This window comes from Balaenoptera physalus (genome assembly GCF_965194825.1).
Source record: "Balaenoptera physalus genome assembly, chromosome: 2".
In the NCBI taxonomy this organism is placed as follows: domain Eukaryota; kingdom Metazoa; phylum Chordata; class Mammalia; order Artiodactyla; family Balaenopteridae; genus Balaenoptera; species Balaenoptera physalus.
This window is the reverse complement of record NC_138883.1, coordinates 23,246,732-23,272,151: the sequence shown is the minus strand read 5'-3', so window position 1 is coordinate 23,272,151 and position 25,420 is coordinate 23,246,732. Positions and strand designations below refer to the sequence as shown.

At 39.3% G+C, this 25,420-nt stretch overlaps 1 long non-coding RNA gene across 1 annotated transcript in view; it reads right to left on the bottom strand.

The window, feature by feature from the left end:
- Positions 1-24,991, bottom strand: part of LOC309654754 — a 37,077-nt gene extending 12,086 nt beyond the window's left edge. Inside the window, exon 1 of the long non-coding RNA XR_014260437.1 lies at positions 32-24,991. This is a non-coding gene — a long non-coding RNA (uncharacterized lncRNA). The remainder of the gene's footprint in view (positions 1-31) is intronic.
- Between the last annotated feature and the right edge of the window lie 429 nt (positions 24,992-25,420).

Below are 25,420 nucleotides of genomic sequence, written 5' to 3'. Positions count from 1 at the left end.
CATATTCTCAGACGTTCTCAAAACATCTCACTTGTTAGTTGTAGTGTTTATACCTAGATGGTCTTCTTTTAAGTGCAGTAAAACATAATGATTAAAGGTGCCACTGTACGGACCTCCCTGGTGGCGCAGTGGTTAAGAATCCACCTGCCAATTCAGGGGACACAGGTTCGATCCCTGGTCGGGGAAGATCCCACATGCCGCGGAGCCACTAAGCCCATGCACCACAACTACTGAGCCCACGAGTCACAACTACTGAAGCCCACGTGCCTAGAGCCCGTGCTCTGCAACAAGAGAAGCCACCGCAATGAGAAGCCCACGCACCGCAACGAAGTGTAGCCCCTGCTCGCCGCAACTAGAGAAAAGCCCGCGCAGCAACAAAGACCCAGTGCAGCCAAAAAAAAAAAAAAGGCGCCACTGTGGAGTAAGACCTAGATTCAAAAGTCAGCTCTACCACCCACAAGCTGTGTGAATTTGGACAAGGGACTTAGCCATTGCAAACTTTCTCTCCTGGAAAGTGGGGATAATGATTATTCCTACATCATAGGATTGATGTGGGATCTAAATAAAATTAGGTAGGTAAATCACTTAGTACTGGGCCTACCAGAGTGAGTACTCTATAAATAGTAGCTATTATTATTAATTTTATTTCACCAGTCACAATTAACCTCTTTTTCCTTGCCCCCAAGTGTGTATTGGTTGACATCTGTTTGCCAGACTATTACTTGTTTCCCTACTACTCATTAAACTCACCTTTTGGACATCAATTTTTTTAGTTCCTCTCTGAAATAAAGGTCTGCAGTCATTCCTAGCAGCTCCTCAGCACGGTAGGATGGGGAAAGGGAAGTACATCCAAATGAAAACTGCAGGCAGAAGTCGAGCAAGCGGAAAGTGATTGCTTTTCCTGGCAACTCCCCAGTTCCTTTCAGAGTGAAAAATCCTCTGCACCCTTGGTAGGAATGGTCTAGGATTTTGAAGACTTCTGGGTTCATCATAGTGATTTTCCGCCACATTTGAGAGAATCATTTCACTGAAATTCTAGTTACATGGGGCACATAGCATTCTGGCATTTTCAAATATTTCCACTTATGTTATAAGGATGATTGTCCGATTTCTTCCTTATGGGTGGAGAGGGAAAGAATCAACATAATTTAAGCTGAACATTCTTGAAAATTGAAAGTCACTCATCTTAAAGAGCATTAGGTAATCCATCTCAGGTGCATCCTCTTTCCTCTAAAATCTTTAAAAAAAAACAGTCATCAACACTAGCATGCAATGATAGCCAGGGCTGCTCAAAGCGAAAAAAAAAAAAGGAAGAAAGAAAGAAAGAAAATTGGCAGAGAAGGAGTAGAGTGCACGTCAGACAGCTGCTGTTTCTGTCTAGCTGTATTGGGGCATTATTGTATCGGGACATCATTGTGCTAGAGGATCTTATAATCAAAAGAAGCCTCAGGGGTTGTCTATCCGGGCCCCCTCCATCGCCAGCTGTCCTGCCATCCCATCCTAACCCTCCCAGTTGATGATCCCTAGCTTCTGCAATGACTTGTTGAACTTCCAGGAAAATTATTTTATTTTATTCAAGGTTTTCTTTTAGAGATATAATACATTTACTTGGTTCAAAATTTTAAGGGGCCCAAAAGGGTGTGCAGTAAAATGTTTCTGTCTTATCCTTATTCACAGGCAACCACTGGATCTTCTCAAAGGGAACTGATGTTATCAGTTTAACATGTATCTTTTCAGAGCACGGAATTGGAACAATGAATGTGTGTGTACATAAAGATACCCTTTTCTATCACACAAGTTGCCATATATTGCATAATGGGTTTTGCACCTTTATTTTTAACCTAAAAGTTTTAGAAATTATTCCTTATCCACACATAAAGAGCTTTCTCATTCTTTTTATAGCTATGTAATTTTCCGTTGTATGCATGTACCATAGTTCATTTAGCTAGTTCCCTATCTGTCGAAATTTAGATTGTTTCCAACATTCTGGCATCTCAGATAATGATATGATGATAATTTTGCATGAAGGCGTTTCCCATGTGTGTATGAGTACATCTGTAGATGAAATCCCAAAAGTAAAATTACTGAGCAAAAGGATATGTGCATTTATAATTTAGAAGTGTCCACACAAAGGTAATGGACACACACACACCCCTACTCATGTTACCTGGTATGGGAGAAAATTAGGTTTAATGGGAAAACTCACAGGTGTAGGGCTAGTAGCGTGTAAATGTTCACTATTCTGTTAAGGTCCTGAAGGAGGCATTCTGGGCTGGGCACAGCTGGATGTACCATGGAAAGTGTTTCAGGAAAATGACCCTATCCTCATTCTGCTCTTTGTATTTCTAGGGTGATCTGGGAGAGAATACTTCCTTTTTTTTAAATTGATTTTTATTGGAGTACAGTTGCTTTACAATGTTGTGTTAGCTTCTACTGTACAGCAAAATGAATCAGCTATACACATACATATATCCCCTCTTTTGGAGTGAACAATACTTCCTTAATTCTGTAACAGGTGTTGCTTCCTGGACTGGGAAATGTCCTTGTGGGGTCAGAGCTCCGCTAGCGCCTTTGCCTCCCAATGCTGCTATTAACCAGAGGTCTGGTGCTGGCCTAAGGACCCACCTCCATCCTGGTGAACTAGCTCATTGCTAAGCTACAAGAGGGGAAGGAAAAAAAAAGTCAGGGGGAGGCAGAGAGCTGTGATGATTCCCAGGAGTCAGAAAAATTCCCTTTCCTTGGCTAGTCACAGTCAAGTAGCCCTCCAGAGAGGTTATGGCAATTTGCACTCACACCAATGAATGACAGCACCAGTTTCTTCATACGTCACACCATGAGGACATTATCACTGTTTTTAATCTTTGATAAGATGGTGGTGAAAAGTGCAGGCTCAGTATGGTTTAAGTTTACATTTCTTTTATTACTATCTAGGCTGAGCATCTTTTCATATGCTTTAAAATAACTCATTTTCCCCTTTTGTGATATGCCTATTCATATCCTTTTCTGTTTTTATATTGGATTATTGGTCTTTTTGTTATTGGTTTGTGGGAGATTTTTATCTCGTATATATTAGGGAATTAATGCTTTGTAACATGGACTGCAAGTGTTTCCCAGTTGATCATCTGATTTTTTACTTTGCTTATGGTAGATTTTATCTTGCAGGAATTTAATTTTTCATGTAGCTGAATTTATCACTTTTCTTTTTTGGCTTTTGGGTTTTATCTTACACAGAAAGAATGTCTGTACTCTGAGATTATTTTAAAAAGCAAAACTTGTGCTGTGTGTGTGTGTGTGTGTTTGTTTTTTAGGACCTTTATATAGTACTTCTTTCCTTTTTTTTATAAAACATTTGAATCTTTAACCTATCTAACTATTTCTAGCTTTTCAAGTTGAGGACATATAGTATAAATCTGTGCATCCTTTTTTTATCTAAGGAATTAGGAGGAGTTGTATAAAGGTATAGCATTAAATCTTGTTACCTGTTCTTTGTAAGAACTTGATTACTTTAGTATGCTAGCTACTCAGTCAGTGTGTTCTTGCCTTATTTTGCTATGACTGTAAACTTTCTTTGGATCTCCATCTCCCTAGAACTTCTAAACAGATAGATAATACTAGACTTCCATGAAACTTATATAGACATCTTTTTCCAGATTTTTCTTTCTATTTATCTAGCATTCAGCCATTCTTACTGGGTTTTAACCAGTATTACCTAACTTTATCCAAGCTGTTCATAAAAATCTTTTAGTGAAAAAAAAGTCTTTCATACACATAGCAAAGTTGAATAAAGGTTACAGTTGAAAGGCTCTAGAACCAATTCCAATGCAGGGGGCGGGGGAGAGGGTTCCCAACACATCCATACAAACAGCACTCCAACACCAGCTGGGTGTCGTACAATTCAGCTCAGTTCTGACACTATCTACCTGGAGACAGCATCAGATCCCACAGGTTGAGGGCTCCATCCCACAAGACTGCTCTCTGCTTCAGATGCAAATTGCAAACTCAGGTTGTTATTCTGGTTTCTGAGATCTTTGGACAAAGTTTATGCACAGAATTTGCAGCTCCTCCTCTCTGGCTCTTTAGGTCAAAAAGACGGTGGGTTTTCTGTTAGATTTTCACGTATCCTGCCTGGCTCTGCCTGCCACCTGCCCTAAGCTAAACCCTGGTGAAAAAAAAAAAAAGAAGAAGAAGAAGAAGAAGAGGAGGAAGAAGAAGGAAGGAGGAGGAGGAGGAAGAACAGGAGAAGGAGGGAAAGAGGGGGATAGATTTTGAAACTCATCTAGTGCATTTTACTTCTCCCAAGTGTCAGTTCCCCTCCAGAATCTGTTCCTTAATTGTCCAGTGCTTTCAGGTACTTTGTTGCGTTTTGTCCAGAGTTTGTAGTTGATATCTGTGGGAAGACATAGTATGTAGGCGCTCACTTAGCCTTACCAGAAGCAGTGAAAAACAGAAAATTTTAAAGATGCTTGTAATTAGTGCCTATTGATAAAAAGAGGGCAGCATTTCTCTTAAAGAAAGAACTCTTGGGAAACACTTTAATGGTCCTTTTGCTTATGTAAATGTTAAGCCCAGAGCTAGAAGGAATAAGGAGTATTACAACAAATGGGATGCAAAAATTGTTATGCATAATAAAATAACGAATATAGCTCCCTGAGGATGAGAGTGGGGGTGTTTCTAAAACAAGAAGAAAAGGCTAGGGAACAAGAGCAACAGTAGAGTACCAGAGGAACTTGGCTGGAGGCACGCTACTAAGAGATGAAAGAAATAACTAAGAAAATTAAGGAACTCCTGAGTAGAAGAAATAGTGTCAGGACTCTCTGATATTCAAGTGTAAGTTGTATCTCTGTTTTTGTTTTAATCCTTCTCTTTATCCCAAACTCACAGTATATATCCCACTAATTGTAAAAATTTTTAAAGGGAGCATATTCTACTCCTGAGCTGATTACTTTCTTGTATTGATTACACACTACTTCTCTAGCAAGTGTATTATCTGAAAAATCATCACTAAATTAACTCTAGGACAACAGCCTCCTAGGAAGATTAATGATATATAATTTACCTTTATGAAAGAAGCAAGCATCCAATAAATTTGAAAATGCATACCATCATCCAATAAATTGTTAAATATCCCAAGTGCTTACCTTATTGAGTATTTGACAGATGGATTTCACATTCATTCAATTACATCATTACTATTTTTCATGTCTCTTGCTCTATTGTTTGCTTAAGTGTATGTCTTTTCACTAAAAATGTTAGGTGTACTTCATCCATTCTGTGTCCAGGAGGGACACTCGGCAAGGATGATCATTTTGGAACATAGAATAGACCCTGATCATGTGTCACTGCTATTACCGCTTCAGATTCCTAGGTTTCAATAATAGTCTCATTCTATCTATATGTAGGATGCCAAAAGTTTAAATGTATTTTATACAAAAGATTGTTTTATTATTTTCTACACAGCCCATAATTCCATGTTGGGAAATATTTGGTTCTAAGTAATAATTTTCTTTCTCATTTAAATAGGAAAAAAATGTGTAATTGGCAAGCAGAATTTCTGCCTGGGTAAGAACAACAGCTAGGTTGAAAGAATTCCATCTAAACATAGAATATTTGTGTTTTAGTTAGTCTGGTAACATTTTCATAGATAAATATACAGGATTTGTTTTCATTTAAAAACAATGAAAATGATTTGCAAAGCCTATACCAAGATATTTGTTTTTATGTCTTCCCTCCCCCAACTTCCATTTTTCTGATAACTATATCTTTCAGTTCCTTTGATAAACAACCTTTTCACCTTTATTAGTTCCCTAGGGTGACCATAAGAAAGTACCAAACTGGGTGGCTTAAAAACAACAGAAATGTATTGCCTCAAAGTTCTAGAGCCTAGAAGTCCAAAATCAAGGTGTCACCAGGGTCACGTACCTTCTGAAACCTGAAGGGGAGAAAACTTTCTTGCCTCTTCCTCCCTTCTGGTGGTTTATTGGCCATTTCTGGCATTCCTTGCATTGCAGCTGCGTAATTCCAATCTTTGCCTCCATCATCACATAATGTCCTTCCCCTTTCTCTTCACCATTGTCTTCTTAGAAAGACACCCACCATGTTGGATTAGGACCCACCCTACTTTAGTATGACCTCATCTTAATTAATTATATCTACAATCACCTTATTTCCAGATAAGGTCATATACCGAGATACAGGGGATTAGGATTTTAACATTATCTTTTGGGGAAGCATAATGCAACCCATAAAATCACTATGTTCAGTCTTTTGGGTGGATCTGACTCCATGTTTAGCTCAAGAGATGGGCACGTGGCTCAGGCCTAGTCAATGAGAGCATCACATTCTCCTGCCCAAGCTGCTTGGTTCAAGTCTGTGCATATGTACAAGTCAGAGTGAATTAAATACAATGGGGATTTTGTTGAGATTTCAAAGGGAGGGGCACTCTGGTTTAGTTTAGTTTTGTTTAATATTTTTGTCTATTGAATTTGAACCTGGGTGTGTGAAGCCTAGGATCACTGGTAGCAGCTCTCTTACCACGAAAGGTGCCCATTCATGGAGGAATGTCTAGGAGAGAGAAGGAGAGGGAGAGGGAGAGAGATTACTCAGTGTTCTCCAGAGAAACAGAACTAAGGAGTTATCTCATGCAATAATGGAGACTGAGAAGTCACAAGATCTGCAGTCAGCAAGCTGCAGGCTTAGGTCTACAGCTAAGAGAGCTGGTGGTGTAGCTCCAGTTTAACTCTGAAGACCTGAAAACTGGGAGAGCTGATGGTATAAATTCCAATCCCCAAACGGCAGGTTTAGACCCAAGAAGAGCCCATTTTTCCAATCAAAAGGCAGGAAAAGACTGATATCACAGCTCAAGCAGCCTTTATATTCTATCCAGGCCTTCAACTGATTGCTTGAGGCCCACCCACATTAGAAAGAGCAATCTGCTTTACTCAGTCTAATGATTCAAATGCTAATCTCATTTTAAAATACCCTCATAGACATACCCAGAATAATGTTTGACCAAATACCTGGGAACTCCATGACCCAGTCAAGTTGATACATAAAACTAATCATCACAGAGAGATAGAGACCAGTTCCCTTTGCTATGACTTTAGCTCCTAAATTCAGCCAGGCATGCATGAAGCACTACCCTTGGGCTTTTCAAGTAATGACTAATGTATTCCCTTATTTCTTAAGTCATTTCAGTTGTCTTTTCTAATTGAAATATCCATTATTTTCTTCATAATGTCCCAGGACCCATATGGTTGCAAGTGAAAATCATTGGCAAATATCATAGCTGAGACTTTATTCTCTATCTGTCATCATTCTCAGAACTTTGGGGGAAAACTATAGGTCTATGCTCTACTTGGCTATAGGCCAATAACTTGAACCATAGTTACCTATTCCTTAGACAACAGAAATTACATGCGGTAGTGTTTCTTTTTTGCCTCACTAAGGAAAGAAGCTCTTTCTTTTGGCTAGAATATGCTTGCTATTTTTGCTTTTTCAGAACTTTTCTATCTATTATTCATGGTTGTGTTCCCACACCAAAATATCTCATTGAAATATTAAAAACACAGTCAGCTAATAGTCCAGGATAGCAAGTAACTTTATGTCTTAGCATAGTGATCAGAGGATTTATACAACCCAAGCAGATATTCAAAATTCCCCACAATTTCATGCAGTCTATAAGCTGACATTTTTCTAGCCCTTGAGATGTCTGCATTTATGACTCTATAGAGAGAACTCAATCAACCAAGCAATACAATCAGACTGTTTACTTTAACACTTGCTTTCTGTAAAGTTTTTTGATTACAATGACACACAAACATAAAAAAAAATTACTCCCCACCAGACAGAAACAATACCAACTCAAGAATAAAATAAATCATCTAAAGGTAGTAAGAGTGCCAAATGTTAAAAAGATTCATTTTACTCAGAGGATATCTGAAAGTTTGCTCCACCCCGTTTGGCTTTATTCTGGGCCTTGCTTCTGTTCTTGCAAGTTAATTTCAGTAGTAAAGAATGGGGTCGAACTCCTGCATCATGTGATCGATCAGTGCCTAGCCAGACATTATGGATGCTTCTGGAAAGTTACTTATAAATTGAATCACGTTGGAGGCTCACTAGAGGAAATTGTTATCTAAAGGAATTATACAAGAAACCTTTTTTAAAAGCAAGGCATCTATTTGGTAAAATAAAATGTCTCATATTTGATGTTAATGTATAAATTTGTTTTTTCTTATTTTGGACTGGCTTTAAGCAAGTCTAGAGTTCTCTTCTTTGAAATTCATCACAAACCAGATGAAATTGAGCTTTTAGACTAAAGCAAGTAAGAGCAGAGGAAGTAGGACCTAGTTAACAGAGCTATGCGTAGGTGAAATTCAAGTCTTTCCCTACTTTCCCTTTAAGCCTGATTTAAAATATTTAGATTGAAATTTTATATGTATATATATATATATATAGAGAGAGAGAGAGAGAGAGATAACATATTTTCATTTTGGTAAACAAAACTATTTTTTAAAAGTTATAAGAAGGAAGAAAAAAATCTTACCTGGAGAGTTTTGGATTCATTCTATTGCAAGTGACAGAGAGCCAATTCAAATTAGCTTGAGGAAAAAAAATACAAAGATAATTTACTGACTCATTGGCTCCTTAGTAGGATAGAAATATCTAGTTCTTCAAACCCTAGCTGATGGTAAGAACTGCCAACTTTTCATCAATTTGAAACATAAAAAGATATCTCATAAAATTTTTCACTTCTTGATTACTAGTGATACTAGAGTTTTCTTCATATGTTTATTAGCTATTTGATTCATTTTATTTTGTCAATTGCCCATCTGTTCATTTTAATTGAAATGTTTTAAAATTAAAGATATTCTTCCTTTTGTTATCAAAGATTGTATATGTTTTCCTATTGTCTTTTGACCTTACAATATGGATTTATTATTATTTTTTTAACATCTTTATTGGAGTATAATTGCTTTACAATGGTGTGTTAGTTTCTGCTTTATAAGAAAGTGAATCAGTTATACATATACGTACGTCCCTATATCTCTTCCCTCTTGCGTCTCCCTCCCTCCCACCCTCCATATCCCACCCGTCTAGGTGGTCACAAAGCACCAAGTTGATCTCCCTGTGCTATGCGGCTGCTTCCCACTAGCTATCTATTTTACGTTTGGTAGTGCCTATATGTCCATGCCACTCTCTCACTTTGTCCCAGCTTACCCTTCCCCCTCCCTGTATCGTCAAGTCCATTCTCTAGTAGGTCTGTGTCTTTATTCCCATCTTGCCCCTAGGTTCTTCATGACCATATTTTTTTGTTTTTTTAGATTCCATTTATGTGTGTTAGCATACAGTATTTGTTTTTCTCTTTCTGACTTACTTCACTCTGTGTGACTTACCCTTTAAAATTTTTACATAGACAACTCTGTCAATCTTTTCCTCTGTGGAATTATGGGTTGCTGGACACATGTAGAAAACTACTGCAAAATTATTTTCTCCTTTTTAAGGCTTTTCTTTTTTTTTTTCATTTAAGTATTTTATCTGGAATTTTGTTGTAGGAAGTACCTACCTGACAAACTCATGTTTTATATCTTTAGTGCTGCAGTTGTCAGTCATACAAAGTGAAATGGGGACAGATACAAAGAGACGACAAATTTGACCTGGCAGAAATGATGAATTTTCTTTTTTATTTTGGTTTTATTTGTTTTTCATTCGGAAAAACCCAAACAAACTTTTTGGACAACCCAATACATGTTTAACTATGCCCTTTTTATAGCATGTGTTCTCTTATGTTTATGCAAGTTTGATAGTAGCACGTCACAAACTTATACTATAACTTTCTCAAAGTTGACAAATATTACAGAGATATGCTAATGTTACACTGTTTTAAAAACTCCTCTCTTTTGCAGAAGGTGCTTAATGCCCATGCTACAGAGATCTCTTACCTCTCACACCACCATTCAAAACATCTGATTAGCAGAATGGCAACTGGGAAGAAGTAGAGAAGAAGGACCCCACATAGAAAAGAGGAAGTACAGTATTACAGTAGTTTCCCACAAAGCCCTCTACTGAACAGGAAGTGTCTGTGTCAATAGCAGCCCCAGTGGAAAGGTAAAGTTGCCCAAAGAGATCCAACAATTAGTACAACTCATGTTAGTTCACATTGTTTCTTTTTAAACAAACTCCTCATGATGTAGCTGTGTATCCTCAAGCTCAGCATAATTCATTGTGTGTTTAGACACATCCTTGGCATGACTTGAGGGGTGCCAAAGCCAATTCTATCCCCAAAATGCCCTTAACTTTACACAAAGGCTGAAATCGCATAAGAGTGATACCTTCAGTTAAGTTTTTTGTGACAATGTTAAGGAAAACAACAAAAAGTAAATAATCCCAGAATGCATTCATAAACACACATCAATACCTAGGAAATGAGCTTAGCAGTTTCTCTCTAAGCAGCTACTTTCTCCATAGGAGAGAGGCAGCCTCATGGCATTTTTAATTTCTGCATGGTCCTACGGTGGACACGTAGAACACATGGCCTTTGTGCAGGAGGATGAAGATGACAGTGTATATTAGAAGAGGACATAAAAGAAAGAGAAACATGGGGTTGAGGACAAACTTTATTTACTTCAATAATTGGGCCAGGAGAAGCCCCCACTCATTTGCTAGGAGGTAGGAATTGAAGCTTTAGCATATGATAGATATCACACTGGTTAGTCAGCTGTGGCCTCTGAGTCCATACTCACTATATTAGTCAGGTTTCTTCAGAGTAACAGAACCAATAGGATGTGTGTGTGTGTGTGTGTGTGTGTGTAGATAGATATAGATAGATAGATAGATAGATATATGATGGATAGATAGATAGATAGATAGATGATAGATAAATAGATTTTAGAGAACTGGCTCATGTAATTGTGGAACCTGGCAAGTCTGCAGGGTAGGCTAGAAACCCAGAAAAGGTTGACCTTTGCTGTCTGCTGGCAGAATTCCTCTTCCTGGGAGGAGGTCAGTCTTTTTTCTATTAAGACCTTCAACTGGTGTAATGAGGCCACCTACATTACGGAGGGTAAGCTGCTTTATTAAAAGTATACTGACTTAAATGTTCATTTCATCTAAAAATACCTTCACAGAAACATCTAGAATAATGTTGACCCAAATGTCTGGGTACTGTGGCCTAGCCAAGTTGACACATAATGTTAACTATCACATTCTCTGTGGCCACTGATGGAGAAAAAAAAACAATGTTTTAAGACCATATCTTCCAACTATGTCTTGCCTAACAAAAAAGGGGCTCTCTGGGTGACGTTTTCAATCACTCCTCTCAAAAGCTAGGATCACAGAAATGTGACATGCTGTGAAGTTTTGGCAAAATGATGGCTGAGCCATGTAATTTGAAGACATAAAATATTTTGCGTCATGTCAAAGGTAATGCAGCTCACACAGATGTCAATTTTCAGCCCCTGGGATACAATAATTAATGTTCAAAGATCTGCTGACAGGCACACCCCTTGTAGGTTATCTGAAGAAAATGATCACTTTTACAGTCATATTTATTTTTTCACTCTGTCAGTAAAAATGTTTAGTAATGTGCTAGTATGTGAGTGAGGTGCTGAATATATGGAGATTAATCACTTAAAAAATCCCTCCTTTCATAATTACAATAGAGAGGCAGATTAATATGGACTAATTTCTTCCCCCCCAAAAGAAAATAAGTGTTTTAGGAGGTACTAATTCCACTTTGGAGGCATTAGGTAAAAGAATGATTTTCTGAGGTGATTTCCTGAAATGAGACTTAAATGATGAATAATAATAATAACAGAAAAATAGCAAAGATTCCTTGAGCACTTTTTTATGTACCAGGTGTGGTTACAAGCACTTTACATATATTCATCTATTTAATGAGTAATACTTTACCAGATGCCTTGGGTTAGGATGGCATTCAAGGTAAAATGTATAGCATGTACAGACTCAGTGGCCTAAGAACAGTAGATGCATTCAGGGAACTGCAGTCAACCTAGTAGTGGAACATAAGGCTGCCATGCAGGATGTCAGTAAATGAGACTGAAAACTCTGTCTCCTGGAGATCCCATGAACATCAGGCAATGTCCTGCTTTGCTTCTAGCTCTAGTGCCCACACTCAGTGCTTTAGACTGATGCAGTGGAGACCACCAGGTGTTCACTCAACAAACCAGGTTCTCTGAATGTAGTTACCCATTTAGTTACACTGTCTAATGCCTCAGAGTTTCAACCTGTTTCCTTTGTTAACCTAGTCAAATAAGAGCACCCGGAATCATTGTCGCCATCAGGGCTGCCCTCTTCTTTGCTGCATTTGGGTTATGAATTCTTCTGATCTTTTCTCTTTGTCAATTGGATTCTATCTGCTTTCTATCTTTAAGGGATTCTTCACAAATTTTGGTTTGATGGGGGTACCTTTTTATGTTTCAGTATTATTCTTTTATTTATTTATTTTGGTTGCACTGGGCCTTAGTTGCAGCATGCGGACTCAATTCTGTCATGCACGCGGGATCTAGTTCCCCGACCAGGGATTGAACCCGGGCCCCCTGCATTGGGAGCGCAGAGTCTTACCCACTGGACCACCAGGGAAGTCCCTGTTTCAGTATTATTCTGGATTTCATCTACATCTATATAATCTACAAATATATATGTATAATATATGTATCATATCAAAGGATCTGGGATAACAGGAGAGGTTGTTACATGCTCATTTTACCATTATGATGATTTTGAATACTGGGTCAGTGACTTCATTACCCACATTTTCCCCAGGCCTGCTGATAATTTTGGCTACATTGGTCTCATGGTGAATATTGCAATCCTCCTGACCTTAAAAACAATGACCCCATTTGTTTTTTCTTCTCCAGACTTGAGGGACTGTTCATTCTGTCTCCATAGTTTGAGAGAGCAGAGAGAGACAAACAGTATCTGGATCTGCTGACTGTCCCCCTAGGACCATAAATCTTCTCTCTTGATGGTCTTTGTCTAGTGTCCTTTCAAAGACTCTCCCTTAGTCCCCTGCTGAGGATCAAAGGATATAACAGAATGGCTTAAGATGCAAACATGGTAGCTTATAAACTGCTGACATCCCAGGCGAGAGGCCCACTTGGGTAACTTAACTTTCCTTTTCATATTCTTACTCTGTTCTGTGCTACTTATATCTCTGTCGGGGTCTGGGCGGTGGCAGGGCAAAAACATAGACTCATATACAGTTTAGAAAATAGAGGAAATTGCTGAAGTTAGAGTGACATTCATAATGGAAGTTCAGAAAGTTGGAAAAGCTGGAGGTCTCTAAAGTCAATCATTGCAAAAAACAAAAGGTCAAGGCATTTGAAGTGGAGGAACTGCCTTGTGGGATATGGCCACAAAGCAGAAGACCAGCCCAAAAGGTCTCAGATTTTTTCTCAAGTTATCTGGGTTTCCTATCGGAATTTCTGTCACTTTGCCTGAGCGCAGTGCTGTGGGGTTACTGAAGGGCACAGGCATCATCTTTCCCTTATCTTCATTTTCACTTTCTTTCTCTGCTTCCTGCTTATTGTTTAAAACTTTATTTTCTCTCTAAATTGAAGGAAAGTTGCTCTGACATCCTTTTTTTTATTTGCGCTATCTTACTATTTTAGTAAAACTCTATGGTCCAAGCCCACCATTATTGATTTTTTAAAATCACACTTTGTTCCCAATGTCATTTTTAAAATAAAAGTTTGATTGTTATAGAATTCATATACCATAAAATTAAGTCTTCTAAAGTATACAGTTCAGTAATTATAAATATATTCATGGGGTTGTCCAACTATTACCACAGTCTAATTTCAGAATACTTTCATCACCCCAAGTAAATCCCATACCCTTTAGCAGTTATTCCTCATTTCCTTCCTTCCTTCAGCCTCTGGAAACCCTGGATCTACGTTCTGTTTTTATGGATTTGCCCACTCTGGGTATTTCCTATAAATAGGATTAAATAATATGTGAGCTTTTCTTGTGATTGGCTTCTTTCACTTAGCATAATGTTTTCAAGTTTCTTCCATTCCGTAGCACGTATTGATACTTCCTTTCTTTTTATTGCCATTGTATAGATATACCACATTTTGTTTATTCATTGTTTAATTAATGGAGATATGGGTTCTTTCCACCCTTTGGCTACTATGAATAACATTGTTATGAACATTCGTTTAGACATAGGTTTTCAATTCTCTTGAAATTCTCGGGTTATATGGAAAGTCTGTGTTTAACCCTTTGCGGAACTGCCAGAATGTTTTCCATGGAGGCTGCACTGTTTTATATTGAGACCAACAGTATAGAGATTTCCAATTCTCCACATTGTTGTCAAAAGTTCTTATTATATGTCTTTTTGCTGAAGCTAACCAACTGTGTATGAAGTGACATCTCGTTGTAGTTTTGATTTGCAATTCCCTGCTGGCTAACGATGTGGAGCATCTTTTCATGTGCTTTTTGGCCATTTGTGTATCTTCTTTGGAGCAATTCTATTCAAAGACTTGGATTGTTTTTCAATTAGGTTGTCTCTTTATTGTTGAGATACAAGAGTTTTTAAATACGTTCTAAATATAAGTCCCTTATCAGATATACGATTTGCAAATATTTGCTGTCATTCCATGAGTGGTTTTTTCACTTTCTTCATGGTATCTTTTGAAGTACAAAGGTGTTTAATTTTGATGAAGTTCAATTTATCTATTTTCTTTTATCATTTGTGGTTCATGTTTGGTTTTTGATATACCTAAGGGATTGTTAATTTAGAAAAACCCTGCTCTCTATCATGTGGTCTGGCTATAAAGATTGTTATCTCACCATGCACTTAAGAAATCCAAACTCAAGGCTGATCAATGACCTCTTTGTACTAGACAAAGAGGCTATAATCCTTTATGGAAGGTCTGCTATCGGGGTTAAGAGATAGAATAGATTGTTTTTTGCTGGGATGGACAAAAGACATATCAAGATATTTTTTTCAACGTAGGTAGGGTTTAGATATAGAGAAAGATGTACAGTCCCTAGGACATCACAGATCTACCAAAAAGATATAAAGTTGAAAGAGCTGGTCGCAATCTGAGTCAGAGCAGAAAGTGTGTGGTAAATGAATGAATGCCAAATTAAAGATGAATGCCAAGCTAAAGATGAATTATATTCTCCCATGAAGAAACCATTAGATGTTTTGGGGGGAAGGTAGGAAGGTGATACCTTCTGGGCTTTATTAATGTTCATCTAGATTGTAGTCTAAATTGTAGTCTAGAGGAATGATTGCAAAAAGAGGGCCTAGAGGAAAGAAAGCCAGTAGAGAGTCTATGGCAATGAATTAGGTGAGAGTCAACGTCAATGAGAGCCTTGGTAGTTACAGTGGACAAGGAAGAAGGATGGCACAGATGCTGTGGTTCTGGCAGCTATTGGGATGCAAGGTGGGGCTGACAATAGGAGCAAGAAAGCAAGCTAGTTCAAATGAGAAAATTCTCTGATTAAATAAATAGAGAACCATTTTGAAGTAACTGTGGTGCATTGTTCTGATGTTCCAAAGGGGTTGTGGCTTCCTTAATCAAAATAATCTAAATTATATGCTTTTGAAAATTATTACTGCAAATATTTTTTCGGCCCCCAAGACAGGATACTTTTGAAAAGGGGAATTTATTCATTTTGCCATTTGAACTCGAGCTGTAATGGAGAAAGGAGCCTGCGCTCTATTTGCAACTCTTCATGGCAACAGCTTAAAATTCTCATTTCTTTATGCAAATGAAGTGCACCTTAAATGGTTGTATGTGTTTTCCTCTTGAAGACAGAAAAAAAACGGTTGTATATGTGTGACTGCAAAAGCATATGAGGCAGCATCCTTTGGTATTGTATTTTTGTACTTATATATTGCTCCACTGTATGCCCTGGGGGTTCTAACAGATATTAAATTTGTACAGCAGATTTAAGGAGGGAGAGGAAGTTCACTTTTTCTGGCTTTTCTTCCCACAAGCCCTAGTGACTTAACCTCTGAAGAACAAAGATAGCTAACCTAAGCTTTAGGTTTAAAGAATTCAAAAAAAGTTATATAAATATCTTTTAAGATACACACACACACATATACACATATATATGTAATAAAGTTATTACCATACAGTTGTGTGATGAAATCTCCTTTAGGGCTAGTTCTAATTGTACTCTGGGTGGCAGCTTTTTGTTTATATGTTTGCTTTGCTTTGATCTATTTTTGTCCTGGAACTTTAGGAAATGTGATGGAAGCTATGGACTTTTTCCTGCTACATTTTGCAAACAGTTTGAGGGGGCATGCAGATTTCCTTAAAACCCAATCTCCATCGCTCTGTGAAGAGGCCTCTAGCAGCAGCACACTTGAGTGCAATGGATGCTCTTGGATAATAGTCTCAGGATGGTCACACTGGTATGACTGTCTAAAAATCACAAGTCATTAAACAATAAGAAACAAAAACTCATAGCAGAGAACAGGTGTCTTGTGTGTATGTTAACAAGGAGGTGAGTTCATAAGAGAGTGGGTAGCTTCTCACATTTTAACCACTTAACAAGAGTCATGGTGCAGTCAACCCTTTACGATTCCCAAATAATATAACAAAGTTATACAATAGGACATAAATCAGGAAGATGTGGAGATGGGATAAGCTATCGCTTCCATTTGTCTATTGAGAACTAGGCGAGTGTAAATCACATGCCTAAATCAAGATCTACGACGGAGCATGAATTATTTTCAACACTTTACTTGTGCTTCACTTTGGCAGAATTAATTAAGTGCTTTAGTTTGAGAGCACTTTTACTAGACTGCCGATAGAAGTAATGAAAAGGTGCTGCTCCTACAGGCAGATGGTAAAATTGGGGTGCGCTTGTTCAGGGCTTAAGCTCTTCCTCTGGCGACAGAGCTGTCCGTGCACTCACGGTTGTTAAAGTCCATCAGGAAGAAGCCTCTGTCCTAGGATCTAGCTCACAGCTGTCTGGACTGATGAGCCCATGACTGAAGATCACAGTGCTGGCTCCCCATGGCCTCTGATATGAAAGGGATCCAGAAGCACCACATGCCCCCCGCCTCCCAAAGTGGAGGGAGGTCTGTGAGGACTCAGTGGGTCTGCAAACACCTGGCTTTGAGCTACAGAAAGAGCAGAGAGGGAAGCTTTATGAGAGGCAGTGCTCATGGCAGGACCCCCATGAATGGTTGTGCAGGTTGGCCCTGTGCAAGGAACCCACTGAAGGGCTGTGCAGCTGCGATCTAGCCCCCCTTCTGCCTGCAGAGTCATGCCCTTGGTGCACGACTGTGTCCACCTGCAGGAGAAACTTCTCTCCGATCTAACAAATGTCCTGTGTAGGCTAGTGATGGCTGTGATTCAACGTCAGTGGCAAATACTGACATCCTCCCAAAGTCAGTGGAACAAGTTCCATCACCACCAAAAGCAGCACGGAGAGAGATTATTTATCAGAGAGAATAAGAGGAAGACAACATGAAAATCAGACCAAACCCTGGAGCCTTCAGGTCATGTCAGCTCTCCTCTGAAACAAGACACTACCTTGGGAAGTAAAAAGTGGAGGGGAGAGTCAGCCCTGGCAGGAAGTCCAAGATTAAATAGCCTAAATATTTACTCAAATGAGACTGATCATCCTGAAAGAAATGATGGGGAGTCAAGCATCTGCTGTAGCTCAAGTTGCCAAGTTTGTGTCCTTACTTCCTCTTCCAGCAGACACACCCAGCCTTTGAAACTTGTTAGAGTAGGTTTCATGTAGGAGATGATAATACTCATAGCAAACAAAGAACCCTACTCTTTCTGCATGACAAAGTGTAGTATATAACTTTTTGACTTGTATGTAATATCTGTTCTCCCCTATAGTCTATAAGCCTCTCTACCCACGGTTATGTATTTATTCATGTATTCCTTGAACCTCTCAAGAATGCTTTCTACATAGAAGATGCTCAATAAATTCGCATAGAAGTGTTTCACTAATAGCTTAGGCTATAACAAGGCATGTTTAGCTCTTCTACTAGAAGACTGGCTGCCTTTTCAGACTCCAGATAACTTATGTCTTTGTTTTCATCAGATTTTATGTCCTTGTTGTCAGTGTTTGGGGTTTTGGCAGAAGATGAGAGAAGGAAAACTTGCTCGTTATGTATGGTGTAATATATCCACTCAAATGTTGGCATATGCACAAGCTAAGCCTGATAAAAATCTGTTCAACAATCTTATTAAATTAGTTCTTTAATCCTATGAAAGGGGAAAAATACTGGGAGATGAATAGAATTCTTGCAAGACGCTGGCTTAGCAATTCTCAAAGCTAATTCTGAAGATTTCTCTAATTAAGCTGGAAATAGTGAGGTGCGTTTCCCCCCAGCATTACTGTTTCCAGAGCAATACTACACTTGTATGCCAGGCTGAACTATGTAACCTCCTTAGGGGATGACGTTAAGCTGTCTTCTACCTTTTGTTTGTGAGGAGTCCCTGTGACACACCCAGGCAAGAAAAAGCTACACTAGGCACCGATATGAAAGGCTGTATTCATTGTCTGCCTAGAATATACAACAGACCTTGACTGTAACATCTTACTCTGTTGAAATATCTTTGGATATTTATCAACTTTTTGAAATTATGGGATATCTTTTCTTTCCAAAATAAAAATCTTTATTATTTTCAGCTTTCTTTGATAAACCCCCAATGCTTATATTTTAACTTTTATTAATTCATGCTATAAATACTATACTGCATTTTTTTGCTACTGCATTGCTTTTTGTCACTATATATGTGGCACCAGGCCAATACACATAGATTACCTTCATGTCTTTTAAAGGATGTCTACTACTATTACACTGTACAGTTCCCATGTGTCTATCAATAGAAAATAGGTTAATACAGTTTTTGCTTTTTTTAGTGTTTTTGCAGTCAACGCTATAATACATCTTGAACATATATCTTTGTGAGTTTTCCAGTAAATTTCTCTGGGTTTCCAGAAATAGAATTGCCAAGTCTAACTGTATGTGCATTTAAACTGTTGATCTGTATTGCCAAGCCACTCTAGTACGGTGTATCACTCTAGACGCTAACCCGGTACTTACCATCATGTTTTATGTAATAGCACAGAGAGGAAATGATAGTATTTGGATGGCCTGAGGGTAAAGAGGGGAAGGTGCTCTCAGCAAGGCCAACCAGCTCAAGGGCTGCAGCTACCTTTAAGGTTGGAGTATCTGTGCTCTCACAGCCCATTTTTGAACCATCGTTCCAGAAGTGTTGTTCTAACCAACAGTGTATCCCAGTGTATTGTCCATGTTTTAAAAAATCTTCAGTCTCATCTGCAAAAATTTCTCATTGAAAGTTTCTTTTATTTCTCTGATAATCAACGATGTTGAACAGCTTTTCCTGTGCCGATTGCTGTCTGTATTTTTCTAAAAATTTGCTCTCTATGTGCTCTGCCCACGGAGCCCGGATGTGAGCTCCCTGGACGTCCCCAGCCTCCACACCTCTGAGAGTCTCTTTTCCGCTGGCTAGTCTCGCTCCCCACATCCTATGAATCATAGTTTCTGAGAAGTCGGCATGTGGTGGCGTTAGTTGCGCTCATTGGCTCACCTCCGAGCCGCTGGCCTGTTCAGTGCTGCTGTCCCCCACGCTGACACCACTCCTCCTTTTCAGTTCTAAACACAGTCTTAAGCCTGCTGTGAGTTGTAAATGCTTAAGGAAATTAGAAGATAATAGGGGCTTACAACACAGACTAGCCAATAAATTAAACTAAGTATCAGATTTCCCTGTTCCCAAGGTTCTTGGTCCTGCCCACCAAGGGGAGACTTCCTCCGCTCGCCTGCATCTGCTGGGCTCTTGTGCAAGCCTCTTCTCACATCTTGGACCCTTCTTTTCCTTCTCAGAGTTCCTGAGAAGTTCCTCAGAAGTCTCTGCCCTTCTCAGCATTCCAGATCCTGTAATCTTCCCAGAAATCCTAAAGTTCTGATAGTTGAAATGCAAGGCAATCGCAATCTTATACCTGAACTTTTCAATTAGGCTGAACCCAGAGGGGTCTTTTTGACCATAAAGTCCATCAAAGTGTTTTCCTGAAAAGAAACTCACTCTCTCCTGTGATGATAATAAGAAGCACTGTAGTCTTTTGTTCATTTCTGTTGTTGCCTTTTTAAAAAAGGTCTCCTCCCATTTCTCTAGTGGGGTGTTTGCTTTTCCTTTTTATTTGTAAAAGCTCTTTATATCCCATTTCAACCACTTATAAGCACATGCTCTGGGTAATTCTCTTAATTTCTCTGTGCCTCAGTTTTCTCATCTGTAAAAATGGGTCTAAGAGTAGCCTGTACCTCATGAGGTTGTTAGGAAATTAGTTAAGCTTATTACAATGTCTGGCACATAGTAATCACTGTATATGTTGGTTACTAATGTTACACTTATTATTACTAAGAATATAAAATTTTTTGTATATTGCAAACAATTTTCCCAGTTTTTAATCTGTATTTTCAATTTTGACCAACTGTCTTCTATTCTGTGAGAACTGTTGGGGACCTGTTAAGTTTTTTCCTTTATGGTTTCTGGTTTAACATCATGATAAGAAAGACTTTCTCTACCCCAAGTTTATTTTTAAAAATTCATTTGCACATTTACAGTTACTGTTAAATTATTATTCAACATAAAAATAGTTGTTAAAGTATCAGGTAGATGATACAGCACCCCATCCCCCCAAATGCATATTCTTATATCCTCAGACTCAGTTGAGATTTAAATTCCTTAAAGTTGAGATTTAATAAAGACAACAAAAAATTCATCCTAGAATAACTGGACTTATTTTTTTTTCCCATGACGTGGGTTGACATAAGCATAAGATTGATCCAGTATTATAAGCCACAGTCCCTGGGTTCTTACTTGAACTCATCAAGGCATTTGTGAACCATGAGCCAGGTGGGCTGGGGGAAACATCCTCTTAGAGGGTGGATCTTCTCCTCTCACTGCTTATTTAGCATGATCCTCACCTAACTGAGAGCTCCGCACACTCTGTGAGTATGAATTTAGAGCAACTGTAGCCGCAAGACTTAAATTCCTTTATATTAACCTAGAGTCTTTGGTACAAGGGGGTAACTAGTCCATGCAGACCAAATGCAGGCTCTTCCTCAAACCGCTTGTAAAGCTCTTACCCCTGAAATTCCCAGCTACTGCAGATTCTGGCAGTAATGAAACCTACAGAGATCTCTTCTTCATTGAACTCAGCTACAGTCCTGCTATGGCTGCCAGTTACTCAGGAACAGCTTCCATTTCTCTGTTCTCAGTGTCTCTAAGTTTGCATGGAAAGAAAGAGTAGAAAGAAACAGCTTCTAAGCCGGCTCCCACACTCTATCCAGCCCTGCAGGGGTCTATGACACTTTCCGGGTCACATTACCATGTATACCCCTCGTAGATTTTAAAGCTCACATTTCCTGTGCAGCTCTTTTACACCCACTTGGGCTAGATCTACCCTCTCCTGTGTGAGGTCACAGGGGGAAAACTGGTTGTACAATTTGTACTACACCAAACCCAGCCCTAAGTGTAGGCAGAGTGAGCGTCTATGTAATAGAGAGAGAGAGAGAAAAAAAAAAAACCTCTGTCGAAGAGATGGCTACAGAACCTAGAACTTCACTAACATCCCTTTAATAGGCGGCTTTCTTGAGAACGCAAGTGTTTGTGTTTAACTTAAGTTAGGCATAACCATTTGAAAGTTGTAAATCAGGAAAACTTTAGTAAATTAGTGCCCACTTAAAGCACTTAAGATAGTAGAAAATAGTAGGGAAGTGAGCACAGGCAGGAAACAAGGGTTAAGGGTGAGGAAAGACAAGTTGTAAAGTGTCATTGAAAGAATACTGGGTTGTACTCAGAACACTCCAGTTCACTCATTCATACAACAAATATTAAATGATCACTTACTAGGTGCTGGGCAGTGAGCCTGGCACTCAATGCTTACTGGTGAATATGACACACATGTCGTTCGCCTTTAAGAAGTTTACACCCTCATGGGGAAGCCCGACAAGATCTATAATTACAAATGGTGATACCCACCATAAGGGTGTCGACTAAAAAAGGTACAACCTAAAAGTTAAGAGTTATGTTTTATTCAGTGGACATTCTTAGGACTTCAACCCGGGAGACAGGACTCTCAGATAATGCTGAGCAAACCATTTTGAAGAGGAAGAGGGGAACCCAGGATATATGGGAGTTTTTGCCACAACACCAGGTAGTCGGAACAAAAGGCTACTGTTAATAAAAGAAAACTAGGTATCTCAAGTTACGGAATTTAGCACTTTTCTGTGTATGGGAAGATGCAGGAGTCTGGGCTCACTGAAATCATTCCTCTGATGTGCACCTTAGCTATCTGGGCCAGTACCTTGTGTTTTCTCATCCTGGGTCTCCTCAGGATGCACCATCCCGGGTGGCTGGAATCTGCTGACTGCTAGATGGTGGGAGTTCCTTGCTTCCATCCTGAGTTCCCAGGGCTCACTGTCGGGGTTGGCTGTAATGTGGTGGCTACAATCCTTTGGTTACTGATGTGGCAGGCATGACTTTACTTCTCAGGGGAAATGAGCAGGGTGCAGGGATAGGAGCAGAGTTTGCAGGTGGGAGTTTTTCATTTGGTAGATGGGTCAGGGTTGGTCTCTCTGAGAAGATTTTAATTCAAAACTCAAAGGATGCTCATGAGGTGGTCATGTGGATGGACCAGGCAGAGAAAAATCATGTGAAAAGACACAGATGAAGAGTTTAGTGAGTGGGAGGCACTAACAGGGTCTAATATGACTGGAAAGCACTGAAAACAGCAGACAGGGACCTAGATGAGGCTGAAGGGCAGACAGGGGTCTCACTGCAAAGGGCCTTACTGGCACCCTAAGGAGCTTATGGCCACAGGAAGGTTTCTAACAAGAGCAGACGTGATCTGAGTCATACTTCAGGATGACTCTCTGGCTGCTGGATGGAGAAGTGACTGTCCTTATGGCCCTGTCTCTGCCTTAGTTGCCATTAGAGCCACTTCTGTGGGTCATACGTGTTCTCTAAGTTCTCTTTGAGTTGTCAGATCTCAGTCTCTTATTAGCTCTAATAACGAGCTGTGATGGAAAAGTGGGAGAGGAGGGTGTGTGTTGGTGGTGGGATTCGGAGACGACACTTCAGGTGCTTCCAGGTGGGTACGTATGGCAGAGTGGAAGGTAATAAAGTCAAGCGACTCAAGTCCTAAGTTTACTCAGAGCCGGTCTTTCCCACACACCAGAACTGTGAGTAACACACACTTTTACTTCACATGGCTTGATCTCATATATCCATTATTTACATTTTGGGAATCTAGGTCAATAGTCTTTTTTACACTCATTTACAAATATTTATTGTTTCCTGTTTACATGGTAAGGGGGCGGGAACAAAGAAGGCAGTGTGATCCAATGGGAAACATGTGGGGCTTGGAGTTAGTTCAGAGTTTACATCCCAGCCCTACCATATGCTAACTCCATAAGGTTAGGTCTGAGTCTCAGTTCTCTCATCTGAGCAGTGAGAACGACAATACCCACCTAAATGAGATTTTGTACACCAAGCCTCTAATTATGGTGTCTAGCAATGAGTAAACAGTCAGTACACACGTGTAACATTTTAGGGTCTCAAGGATCGTTTCTGGCAAGGAGGGCAGATTAATATGCAGCATTTTCTTCCTATATTGTCAAATAGGTTCAAGATTACAAACTCATCTCTCAAAAGTTTCTAAAAGCCTGCATTTCTTCAGTCTTAAAAGGGAAACAAGTTGAATTGTCACACTGAGAAGCTTAGTTATCTAGCAATACCGATTCCTGAGAGAAATTTAATCTTTCTGTTTTTTTTTTCTCTTAAGAAATCGATGTATACAGACATTTGCAATTTTGTTGAACTTGTATATTGCCCCCTGCCCCCCTCCCCTCTCATAGCTCATGAGGCTTATGCAAATGCAAAGAAGGCTTTAGTACAAAGCCCTTGAGTTGTAGATAATACAGTCCTAAAAGATGCTTCACATGGGGTGGGGGACTGTCTTTAATGACTTTCCTTAAAACTTGAGATCTTCTCCATCAGACACTAGAATCAGAGCCAAGTCATATATTCAACTATAGAAAACAGCACAAGACACTGTTGGAGAGGAAGAGAACTTTCCTGTACCCTTCTAGGTTCTTCTGGCTGGTCTAGAAATTAAATTGACATGAGACAGATTAACAGGAGAAAATCAATTTTAATTTTGTTTGTCTGGGAATCCCACATACGTGAGAAGTAGGGAGACAGATTAACAGGAGAAAATCAATTTTAATTTTGTTTGTCTGGGAATCCCACATACGTAAAAGGTACAGAGACAGAAAGGTAAAATGAGGTACATATGCCATCCTGAGCTAAGGAATGGGATAGGGACCAGGGGCTTCCAGGGACAGGAGGGTCATTCACAGGACAATAAGAGGAAGAGCAGATGTTTGGTAATTAGATGTTTGCCCTGCCATATAGATGAGGCCACTTAGATAAAATTTATCATCTCCAGTAATAACTCTTTTCTGGGAAAAATCCTCAATTTAAATTCTTCTAGGTAGTTAAGGGAGGGGCAGTAATTTCCCTTGAAACTGCAGGGTCTTGACTGCCTTTAGCTCAAAATAATCTTCATGTAAAACTGAAACATTTTGAGGAGGCTTGTTCTGAACCCCTAAAACGCTAAAGAATTTTCCCTTTGCATTTGGGCAGAAGATCCACAAACCTGAGTGTCCCAGAAGAAGTAGAATGGACTCCTCCACTATCCCTTCTCTACTCGCTGATGCTGATGCTTAATGTTTACAAGAGAGGGGAGCTCCAAAAGTTGAAAGAAAACCAAAACACTTTGTTTTCACTTGTTGTAAAAAGTAGAGACAGATTCCATAATATGGGTAGGAATATGAAAGTTTTATCCTTAGTGATAGAAACATTTTGACTGAGTTTTGCAACTTTATGATGCAAAGTGGTATCCTCTTTGAAACAGAACCCAAGCAAGACAGTTACTGGCAACAACAAGCTAAAAGCATTCTTTGGTTGGGGGGGCGGGGCAGCGGGTGTGGAATTAAGAGTTAAATGGCAATTTCTCCTTAAAGGACACAGCCATAGTCCAGAGTCAGCGTCCCTTCTACTTCAGCATATGCCTGTGGTAGTCAACAGCCCGTCATTCAAACACAGTGGTACCTGTCATGGCCTTATCTTATCTGACTCATTTTTTTCCAAGTTGGGGGTCCCTATTGTAGTGCGGAGCTCATCCGGACAGCAACCCACTTTGTTGAGGCAGCACGCTCAGGAGATGCTCACCTTGACTGCTCTTCCTTGGCTATGGAATCTTAGATTGAAATGACAGTTGGGTCTACCTGTGTTTGAGTAGCCTTACCTTCATGGTGTTCTTTTTCACTTAAACAAAAAGCATTTGCCAAGAATGATTGAATTCCTGTTCTCAAATCAAC